Source organism: Lagenorhynchus albirostris, chromosome 4 (assembly GCF_949774975.1).
Source record: "Lagenorhynchus albirostris chromosome 4, mLagAlb1.1, whole genome shotgun sequence".
In the NCBI taxonomy this organism is placed as follows: Eukaryota; Metazoa; Chordata; class Mammalia; order Artiodactyla; family Delphinidae; genus Lagenorhynchus; species Lagenorhynchus albirostris.
The window spans coordinates 120,090,497-120,103,123 of NC_083098.1; positions in this window are offsets into that span (position 1 = coordinate 120,090,497).

Genomic DNA, 12,627 nt, shown 5'->3' on the forward strand with positions numbered 1-12,627 from the left:
CCACCCCCCCGCCTTCCCCTTTTGCACTTCTATTCAGTCTCCATTTCTACTTCCTAGAGAACCCACCCGTCACAAGAGAGATGAGTCAAAAAGGCCCCGAGAAGTATGGGCCAAAAAAGTAACAGGGCCAGAAGGAAAAAGAAACTGGTGTCTCCTGAAATGAACTTGATCAACAGCAATATAATTTTCCTTCTGGTAATATCCTCTAGTCTATTGCAGATATTAATAAAAAGCACACAAGGGACAAGTGAGGTGACAACATGTACAGCAAAGAGGAAGAATTAGAACATTAGGGAACTCTTGCTAATGGATTGGTTTGGATGAATAAAGAAGAAAAAAATGTATACTGGGACATGGCAGAATTCAAAAGGAAAGTCAGAAGCTAGATCATGGAGAATGCTACACTCTGTGTCAAATACATGAGGATCTTTCCTTCCAACTTTCTTAAATACCTTTTTTTTTTAACTTCCATCATTTTTATAGTCTTATGCAAGGACAATGGAATTACAACATGAAAATCTTGAGTGAAATTTATTGACGTTATCATACTTTCACTGAATATTAAAAATAAACTTAAAATCAAATATCAGATATCAAATAATCCTTTCCAAGGATTTCTAGAATATCTACTTATCCTTATGTCTGGCATAATACTTCATAGGTGCATATTAAACTGTTTATTCCAGTGATCACAAAACAGGTGGCAATTTAAGCATATATAAGATTTAGTTAGGATATGAGTTTAAAGGTTTTTATCACCAGTGTGCTCTCAGACAATAACAGTTTCTCTGTGATGTGGTCTCTCTCAGATCAGAGTTTCCGGGTGTCTTTACAAAACTATATGTAACCATCTATCCAGAGAGCTCTTCTTTTCTGTGACAAAATTTTGCCTTTCAGATGTGTCACAATCACTTAACCATGACTCACAACCACTTTTCGTGGACACCTCCATCAAATTGATTGTTGTTTACAAGGCCTTGGAACCAGGCTAGTTCCTCACAGCCTTTACCTCACTGTTATCTATCACACAAAAGCAAGACAGAAACTACATAAATTCATTTTGTTTCAAGTGTTACAAAGGACAGAAGAGCTCACATCGTCCATAAGGTATTTTCTTAACTGCGTATTTCCAGTGATATCCCATGGTCCTCACTGGTTGACACTTCTTTATAAAACACTCCTAATATAGATGTCTGTGTCCAAGTAATGATTCAAGTGGGCTTAAGTTGAGAATTGCTTGAAAGCAGGGGTTTTATCTTATCATTCTCTGTATCTGTGGTATACCTAAGGCAACCAGTAGGTAGCAATTTCTGATTTCCATTTCAGCTTTGCAAACCAGAAATATCTCCTCTGAAAGTAGGAGAACGTTCATCTGAACATTCATTGTTCCAATGGCAACGCTCATGAGCTAAAAATAGAACTTAAAAAGAAAAAAAAAAGAGCTTAGTAAATTACATTTTTAGTAAAGATTTTTATAAAGTAAATGACCCATAAGAATCCATCCTCAGTGGCTTTCTCTCATCCACTCATACATGGTTAGCCTCTGCAAAGCCTGATGTGTCACTGGCCTAGCATGAACTTCATAAAGTATGGGTAGCTATCATCTGTAAATACACTGCACTTCCCCATAATTAATGTCTCTGACACTAATGAAAGTTTTGCGGCTGTGCATGTTTATTACCAAACAGGTTTAAAATGTCAGCCTTGATTGATTTTCTACCTAACTCATTTTATAGCATGTTTTATGCCTCCATAAGGATTATCATCAATTCAGCCAATATGAACAATAATAAATAAATAAAACAAACTGAAATGGATAAGTTTAAACAAAATTGCCAAAGACAATGAAAGTTAAAGATGTAAATGCCACTTTAGTTGCCTTCCTTTTCTGCTTCTCTGCCCACTTCTCTCCTTTCTCCGAGGCTTTCTATGAAGTTTACTAAACAGATTAATGCAATAATGGTCTGACTCTTGCTCTTCAGCAGCCTGAGCATGAATTACAGTTGTGCAAATTTTTAAAAGGCTTCATCTGAGAAATTAGCTAAAGCAGAGATACAAAATTTTAAAAAATAATTTCTAGAAAAACAGACAAATAAAGGTAGCACTTAACCATCTAAGGAAATTACAAAACTGGTAGATTATTTGATTTTTTTTCATATTCTTTAATCAACAACATGACAGTTAGCTACAAACATGCAGGCTACTTTTGATCAAAGTGCAGAGTAAAAATTTAGTTTAATTTGAAACAAGAAGTGTTTATTTGAGAAATCATCTTGTTAAATTCACCAGAATTTAATGAAAATTGTGAAATATTCTAGTTTGCCTTTGACATTTTTTCCAATTCAAGAAAGTCTTCTGTTTTCATCTCCCTTTGATCTTTTGCTCCCTTTAAAACAAATTTTTATGTTTTCTTATTACTGAAATAGTGTATGTTCTTTAGACAACATTTTACATGAGAAAGTGCTGTGTATCTCTGTGTTACCACTTACCAATCATATTGACACATTTATATGACTCCCTCCCAGAACATAAGTCCTTCTAGCCAGAAACAGAAACTTTGAACCCCAGAGTCTTAAATAGTGAACAGCACATCTCAGAGGCTCAATATATGTTTTTTGTTAAAGTAAGCAAACAAAAAATTTCCACAAGTTTACCACTAAGAATTTTTTACTTATATTTTTCTGTATTTCTTTCCAATTTTTTTACTCTGTTCTTTCGGGATCATTTTTCTAAGTTGGAAAATAATTCTAAAAAATTTTGACAAGAGAACTCTAATATTCAAAAAGCCCTCAAAAGTCAAACAAATAAATCTCAAGTGGTAGAAATGAAGGCCCTATAAAAGGAAGACATTCCAGAAAGCCAGAGCACATACTGTCATTTCTAAAATTGTGACACCCACTACTCCACTTCCTTGTAATGTTAACCCTCTGCTGTTAAGGTAAGGAATCAAGATTTTCACTATAAGAGAAAAGTGATACAATGTATAATTCAGGAAGGTAAGAAAAAGCCATGTAATATTAAATGTGGATTGGAAGTATCACTATGAGCTTGAGGCTTTTTTATATGTGTTTTCTAGCTCTATACACTGTATGGATGTAGAAACAATGACATCGCTGTAACAATGAGCACACTTTGTGCCCAGGTCTTTTATTCTAAGCACCATTCTCCACTAAAAGAAACCAGAGAAACTTGGAGAAATGCTTATTCCAGGTATAAGTCAGGGAAAATACAAAGTAGAATCAGAAATCTTGTTGCACTAGTAAAAGAAATAAAAGTGCTCAAAGACTAGTGGGGCTGTATTAGTTACCTGTAGCTGTAAAACAAATTACTCCCAAACTTACAGCCTTAAAACAATAAATATTTATAATCTCCCAGCTCTGTGGGTCAAAAATATGAGGGTGGCTTAGTTGGGTTGTCTGCCTCAGGGTTTCTCACAAGGCTGCAATGAAGTTGTCAGCCAGGCTGCAGTCCTCTCAGGTTCATCTGGGAGAGGATTCACTTCTAAACTCACTCATGTGGCTGTTGACAATATTTGTTTCCTCATGAGCTGTTATACCGAAAGCATAGTTCCTTGCTGGCTGTTGATCAGAAGGCTCCCTCAATTTCTAGCCATGTGGGCTTCCTCATAGGAAAGCGAACACATTGTGTCTGGCTTCCATTAGCATTAGCAAACAAGAGAGTCAGGATACCAAGACAGAAGCCACAGGCTTTTCATAACCTAATCTCAGACATGACATATCATCACTTTTGCCCTATCCTATTTGTTAGAAGTGAGTCACTAGGTCAAAGGACACTAAAGGGGAAGGATTATATAAGGGCATGAATATTAGGAAGCAAGGATCGTTGGGAGCCATTCTAATGGCTGCCTATCACACAGATCATGTCAGAGGTCAAAGGAACAAGTCTGAATGGGCTCCAATTGAACTGGCTATTTAGGACAATTTGATCACCAATAAAAATAACTATAATGATGTATTATGATGCAATGAATTTTTAAAAATACTATGAGTCTACAGCTATTAGAAAAAGTGGAGGAAAAATTTTAAGTGAGGGAAATGTATTATTTGGACTCAGATTGCCATTTTAAATAGAAAATCTATATTTCCTTTTTGAAAACTCACAAATTATCTTTCACAATTCTATATTTCACCCAGTCTCCATGGAAAGTTTACACATATACTTGATCCAATAAAAATTTTGGTTCATCTCTAAAAAAACGAAAAAAAGAAAAGTACAGATGGAAAGTGGAAGGGAAGAACAGTCTTATTTATTAAAGAGTGCCATTTAATAAATACAGAAAAAATGACAGAATTAGAAAATCACTATTTTGTAAACCTCAACCCCAAAGGAATAAATGATTCCAGCAAGGATTATCAAAATGAGCTAAAACCATTGGGTGAAATGTAGTCATATAACAGTATAGTCACATAGTGCCAAAATTTCATCTAACAGAAGATGAAATATTAATAGATTATTAAAAATTAATAGATTAGTAATGATAATAGAGTAAATATTAATTAATAAGAGCAAAAAACATGCCTTTTTCAATATCAACACTGATGGTCAGCATCTTAGCCAATCACTAATAGTGGACAACCCTGTATTATATGCCTCCTGATATAATGTTATGCAAAATATGGATCATCACCTGTGAAATCTTCTTGCCATAAATGTTTGAACTTAATCTAGTCAAACTTTTAAACCAAACATCCAAATTACAGGAAATACAGGGGATAGAGGAAGAAGTTAAACAAAACCAATGAGGAAGCAACCAGACAAATCTAGAATGTGTGACATCCAAGAGAAAATCACGCTGGACTCTGCAAAAGTCACTTGCATCGGATAAAAATAAAGAATGGAGTCCGGTTCTAGATAAATCTAAACAGAGATCAAAACCAAATGCACTGTGTGAACCCTGACTGGACTGTGCATAGGAAAAAATGAATTGCTTAGGTCTCTGGGGGATGCCATCCAAAGAGGTCACAGACACATAGTCCTAGGATATAAAATACAGTTTATTGAGTGAACAGTTTAAATCAGAGAAATAATAGAATGCATGTATTCCCCATAATGCTTATAATCTCACAATTTAGGTTTTGCGTAGTTGACCTCTAAATGCCTGGCCTATGTGCAGTAGAGAGGGGCCCTTCTCTACTGGTAAGGCTGTACATATTTACAGTGTGGAAGGAATGATCTATGGAACTATGCAACACTGGAAGTTCCCAACATGAGGAAATGGTTTCACTAGAAATATGGAGCCCCGAGGGTCCAGGGGTTGGTATCAGCCTCTTCTTCCATGGAACTAACTTAGACTTACTGAGAAGTTCCTTGCTAAGCTACTACAAAGAATTTCCAAGAGCACTGGGAGATCTCACTGGCAGACAACTGGAGAAATTTTTAAACAAACTAGATATTAATTAAAATTGTTGAATTGCTGTAAATTTTCTTAAGTGTGATAACAGCTTTGTGGTTATGTATGAGAAAGTCCTCTATTCTTAGAAAGTACATGCTGAAGTAACCACAGGCAAAATGTCATGATATCTAAAACTTACTCTCAAATAGACTTTTTTAAATAGTGGGTATGTGGAAAACTAGAGAAACAGAGAGACAGAGAAAGAAAGAGAAATAAAATGTGGCAAAATATTACCAATCACAGAACCTAGGTAAGGGGTATTGAGTGTTCATTGTGCTACTGTTTATACTTCCCTGGAGTCTTGAAATTCTCCAAAATAAAAAGTTGAAGGAAGATGAGGATTGTCTTAATTCTTGAGTAAATTAGAAGTAAATTTGCAAACAATATGAAAACATGCTTTTTAGTTCTTCTCCTTTTGTGATTAAAAAAATTAGTAATCTAGATTTAGAAGCTAGACTGCTGACTGCAAATAACTGACCTAGGAAACTGGATTAAATTATTCAAGACAAGTTTGTTCCTAGAACACTGAAATGAAGATATGGCAAATAATATGCTCATGGGAAATTTTTTCCTAGGTCATTTTGAATCTCTTCTTGTTATTTCTAATTTGAAATGTATCTATTATACATAGTTGGCATATTGGCTATTTGGTTGCCTAGCTGTGATATTAGTCCAGCAAAACTTGAACACTATATTGAAAAGTATTTCTCTTAACTATAATAATGTTTATTCCTCTAATATAGTATCCCTTACTTTCTATTTATTGCTAAGCCATCATTTGTTAAACTAAGGTTTCTTGTTAAATAACATAAGATACTGGTCCAAGAAACTAATTAAGGAAATAAAAGAAGAATGTTTCACTTGCTGCTGTTTTCTAGCTTTCTATAAATATTTCTTCAGTACCTGTGATTAAAGCAGATTTTATTGTCCTATCTAACTTCTCCACCATGACCTTCTCCTCCCTATTGTCTAATAAACATCTGCTTCAATTGAATATTTCAGCTGCCTGAGAAATAAAAATCACATTTTCCCTCTCATTCTTTCTCTGATATTCATTGTGTGATTCCCGTCTACCTCTAAATCATTAGATGGTACTCAACACTAAAACTAGAAGAAAAGGCTCATTAGAATTAAACTTGATTATACATGTGAAGCTCAGTAAGGCAGTATTAGATACTGGAGCAAGATACCTACATTTATTTCTTCACTGTGAGAATGTTAATAAATCTAAAAATCTGAGTTCTAGGAACAGGAAACTAGTTTAACAGTTTATCATCACAGCCTTCAGAGAATAGCAGTACAAGTTTTTCTGTGTAAGTGGACACAAGTAGAAAATATGGATTTGTTTTAAACTATTTTGCCAAATCACTCTAAAATTAACAAAACATAAAGTATAAAAATTAACATATATGAGCTTACATCTAATGATACAAAATTTAAGAGAAATTTTTTCTTAAAGTAGGAGAATAGATGTTGGTATTATAGAGAACTGTTATGACTATGTCTTTGGCACTATTCAAACAGTGCATGTTATTTAACATCTGCACTTGAGTTTCCTAATCTGTAGAATGTATAGTAATTTCATTGCGTTATTGGGGAGAATAAATGAACAAATGTATATAAAATGCTCGGTACAGAGCAAACCCTCAACAAATGCTAGTTTTCTACCACAGTAATTCCCCAAAATGATTCACCAATACTGCATCTTTCTTAACATAAACAGTATCTCAATAATTGTGGTGAACAACCAATTTTCCAATTATATTTATAACTAAATTTGACTTCCAAAATTAAGTCTGGTTACAAACATGGGTATGACTTTTTTTTTTTTTAAGAAAAACCAAAAGGGTTTTTTGAGATGGTCTCTTAAGACATAGGATTTCAATATTCCTCAATTTTTTTCTAAAGAAGATTCTCCAAATATAAAGAACATTAACATATGGTTCACAGTAGTAATCCGATTAAAATTTCAGAATTTGTAAATTATTATTTCTCAAAGAGATAGCTGATTATATCACAATTAAATGGAAACAGAACTAGATTATGAGACTCAGTAAAGTGCATTGTGGGAAAATGAAAAGACTACTGATCAAAGGAGGGTTCCTCCTCACAGAAAAACCAAGCTAAAGGGTCTCAGAGGGCTGGTCCTTCTGTTTACATCACATTAATCAAGGTCGCAAGTCACTGTGTTTACAATCTTCTTAAATGGAAGACAGGACAGCAGTGCTTTGTGAGTATGCATTTCTCCTTAAGGATGCATTATCTTTCTCATTAGTTTCCACATCCTCTGGAGAAAGAAGTAAAGTCAAAAATTTGCTTCAAATTTAAACCTATAAATTTGTCAATGTGAATTGCTGCTTTCTTCCCAAAGGCATTTGAAACAATTTACTTTTCATATTCGTCACAAGCTAAATATGATCCCAGCCTTCTCTTAAAGAAGGACTCTTAAGGCTGAGAGAATACAGGTATGTGGTTCCCCCCAGCGGCCACTGAGAACGTCAGCCCAGTTCAGAGACACAGTGAGGGGAAAGTGATGCTTTGAATTACCGCCAGCAAAAGCCCATTGTCCAATCTTCTTCACCACCTGGTAACAGCTGGTGTGTATGTAAAGACGAGATGAAAAACGGATAGAGGTCAAATCCAGGAGGACTCCCCTTGTATAGCAAATCAATTTAAGGCAACGAAAGTACCAGGATAAAATTTCCAAGAACTTCTGAAGCTTAAAAACCATGGCTAAACTTTAGGGAGAAGAGACGGCAAGGAAGAAGATAGGAGCAAGGCTTCATTCACTTCACATAGCATCTCGTTAATAGTTTCAGATTTAGAAAAGTAGAAGAACTTTTCCCCTGTAACACCAGGGGAAAAGCTAATACCAGACTATTCCCAAACTGACAAGTAATTTGGAATGGAAACCGACACAATAAAAAATTCTTAATGTACAGAATATATTCCAGCTGAGAGTCTTCAATATCAGCAACTCCCAAAGGTTCCAGGCAGTCATTTGGCGATTGATAGCACCAAAACTTCTCAGCCTTGACCCAGGTTTCAACCATGTCCCACATACAACATTGCCTTGGTTCTCTTGAGGGTTCAGCCTTCATAGCAGCCTCTAAATTCAAAGCATAGTTTCTGAGAAGGGAAAATACTTTGGAACAAAGATGAGAAGATATATTTGCCTTCCAAATTTATAAGCCTCTATATTCACCAGCACCAGTCAGCCCACAAGCACTATGCACAGACAATTCACAACAAGTTAAGAGCTGGGGAGGGATGCTAGGCTAACCCCTCCTACCAACAAGCCTGACTCATGAATTCTCATAAGTTGTCCCCCCTCTTAAATGCGTCTCCTTAACTAATGCATGCGTAAACCTCTCCCTGCCTTTCTCCCTTTTCTGATCCCTTTCTCTTTCTGTTTTTACCTCTCTCTGGCCTCTCCTCCCTAATACAGCCACCTGTACCAGGTCAATTTGCCCTGCCTCCAAATACTGTTCTTTTCTAGGTTTAGAGATTGACTCCTCTCTGGCTTTTGTTTCCCTTAATCTTCTTCTAATGAATTTTCCTCAGCCTCCTGCTATTACTACCATGGGAAGCAGTCTGTTAAGGGATAAATTACTGAAGAGGCTCAACTACAAAGCACTATAGAGTCATAGAGCTTAGAGCCCCAAAGGGTCTCAAAATATAATGTGACAGAGCTTTCAGCTTACAGGCTGTTAAGGTGCCTCTTTGAATTTTCCAGATGCTGAAATTGAGGCTTAAAGCAGGTAACTGTCTTGCCTGCTGACAATTACCTGGAATTTTCAGCTTCTTAAGACAGAATATTTCCCATTATAAACATTACCTCTTACGCATAACAACATGGAACAACTTTTGAGGAAAGGGTTAGGTTTATCGTACTATGTGAGCATTGCCACTTAAATAAAAAGCCACCTGACAATACTTATATTTGAATTCCAGTACTAGAAACAATCTATTTTTTAATTACAACTACTTTGTCTTTTACATTCTTCTTTTTCTCCTTCACTTCAATAGGAATAATTAACCCTTTTTTTGATAAATGCCTGTTCCCCGGTTATTGTGTATGAATACAAATATGTTCTCATTTTAAGGTATATTGTTTTCACCTGCCAGCTGTCATGAAGAATTGCATCTGCCAAAAATGAGCCTTCCTTGTAGTTTTTTATGTTTTGTTTTGCCCACGAAGGTTAATTGCAGTTCTGCTTCCATAGCTTCCCTACTGCTGTGGAGTTAACCATGGGTTTTCTGCACTGGGGAAGGTTTATCAAAGGTCTGCAATCCAAAACAAGGGCAACAATAAATACCAATTAGATCCAGGCCCTCTGCTCCCACTGCCTTCACAGGTTAAAGCAGCAAACCCAGCATTTGACCTCAGTGAGACTGGACTCTACTACAGCCCCTGGGGAGGGTGGCTGAGGGACCTGTTTCCAATGTAGCTTTTGGATCACAAGTTTTCCTTCCTGATTGAGATGATGTAGAGGCGCTGGTGAGCAGCATTCCTGCTCTGTACCTTCTCGAAACAGCTTCTCTTGGGAGTCTGCAATTGTATCAGGCCCTAACTAATCTGTTAGGAGTAAGTGACATGTGAAACTGTCACCTGAAGTTTATTTTGTCACAGGCTAATAATTCAAGAAATTGATGATTGTGAGATAAGGAACATCCAGTGCAAATTAAAAACTACATATACTTTCCAACTTTGACAGAAATATGCATTTCTCACCTGTCTTGTATATTTCCCTTTATAAAATTACTCACTTTCTAAAATAGAAAATATAAATATAGCTCTCTAAAAACATATAAAGATGTAGAGCTATATAAACTGTTCTATCACATCAGGAAGATGGGATTCCTTTAAAACAAGTAAACAGAAAGTCACTAGTAATTTAACAAAATCTTTGGAACATCAACACAAATACTAGCTACAGTGACCTCTAGTGTTCTTAAGGCTAAACAATCAACAGTTATAAAAACAGCTGCTTGCCCCATTCTTTGTGGTTAGCAAATATCAAGTCAAATTGTAATTTCTGAAAATAAAAGAGATCTCACTAGTAAGTCTGGCTTTACGAATTACCATCTCCATGGAAGGAAAATATGACAATAAAATTAAAGAATTTTTTAACTATTAACATCGCACCATTCTAATGATTATCTTTTTCATTTTTGTCTTTAACTTTCTAGTCATTGTTCACATGTATACATATTAATACATTCAACATTATATATTTTATCCCATATAGTATGGTAATCAATTTTTGGTAATTTTAGAAAAAATATCTTATTTTCTTGACTCTCAACTTGGAAATCAGGAGTTATAAACAGAGATATCAAAGGTTTTATCACTGGAAATGTGTTAGGTGCTGCCTTTACATTTAAGTGCTTTTTGTGACACGATTTTACTTCCATCTCCCAAAATATAGGTCCTATCTTCCACAAAGGAGTTAACTAAATATCAAAATCAGGTAATTAGAATATAGAGAACAAATACTTAAGAGTAAATTTCTAAGCTACAGGATGCCTGTAATTCTGTTGTTCGGATTCTCTTTCCTGCAGGAATGACAAATCAATCCATTTATATAGCAGTTTGCCCTAAGAGGAACATGGTATGCAAAACAGAATTTGTTTAACTATGAGATGCATTATAATTTTAGCTCTAATAACCTGGTAAAAACTCTTGCAATCTACACTTTTTCAGAAAACCAAGTTCTATCTCCACAGGTCCTACAAATTGATAAGCAAGGGTTCAAACTACGGGAATAAGGGATTTACATTTCTCTTCTAATGAATCTCATCCTCCAAAAAGCAACAGTGACTGAAAACAAACATTTTTAGAATGTCTTCATTTGTGTCTTTCATTGGTTCTGATGTTAGGACAGCCCTCTCGTCTCATCCATCCAGTAAAGCGGCAGGCACAGTGAGCTCAGAATAAAATAGTTAAGTGACAATGATATGTGAGCTGGGCCCCAGGAAACTATGGAAAGGCCACAGCTCATCTTTTTAAGAAGTCACTCAAATCATTAGCTCATATTTCATGAAATATTGCATTTTCATCTTATCTTTTCTGCTCCTGTTATGAATGAAGACCAACAGTCAAGAAAAATGAAAAGACTAGAAATAATTCACCTTAAACTGAAGTTAGGACTGCTTTTTATGCATGACTGCTTCCAACTATGTATGTCATTTAGCCATCAAGTCACTGAACCAAAGTTGATTTTTATTATTTAGGTTTATAGGGATTTTTTTAAAAAGAGGGAATGAATTTGTATATAGGTAGTTGGGGAAGCTTTTAAAAGATACATAAACTAAAGGTGAGTTCGACACTCTAATAAAGGGACATAGAAGTTGAGACGCTGAATCACCAGGAAAATTAAAGTCAAAAGTTAGAGAAAGATTAGCTTTCCTCTTCCCCTCTTTTAAGTTGACAAGTAAAGATCAGAGTGATGCAAGAGCTAAGAAAAAACACTTGAGGATTATATGGGGACAATAAAGTTTCAAGTGCTCCCCCAAAGGGCTGACCATGAGGATGTAGCCCAGAGAAGTAGAACACTGAACTCATGATGATACCAGAAACTCCGGAAGGGAAATTAGATCAAAGACATTTTCTATATATTCAGAAACCCCAAATATAAGGAAGAGCGTCCATAATATCGTGATATTAAGGTCTATGGGAATTTTCTCCTTCTGCATCATTTATTAACTTGATGCTTGTTATATTAGACCTCTTTTTTAATGAACTTGTAACAAGAATTCAAGAAATAAAAAGGTAAAAGTAAAATCTGTTCACTTACACGCAAAAATTAGGATAAATCTGTGCCAAGAAGATATTTCTGAGCTAAGAGATCTTAAGACCTTCCTGAGTCTCATAAAAAGTAACAATTTTATACAGTTTTACCTTCTTCCCCAAAAGGTAATAACTCCTTAAGTTGTTTAGGTTAACTTTTAAATTACTTCTGTAACCCTGAGTGTCCATTTATTGTATATTTAGCCATTTTAATTAATATTATAAAATATATACTAAAAATTGCAAAAAATTGATTAAAAAAATTTAAAAAGACACAAATAAATGGAAACATATCCCATGTTCATGAATTGGAAGACTTAATATTGTTAAAATGCCCATATTACTCAAAGCAATCTACAGATTCAATGCAGTCCCTATCAAAATCCCAATGGCATTTTTAACAAAAAGAGGCAAAAACAAT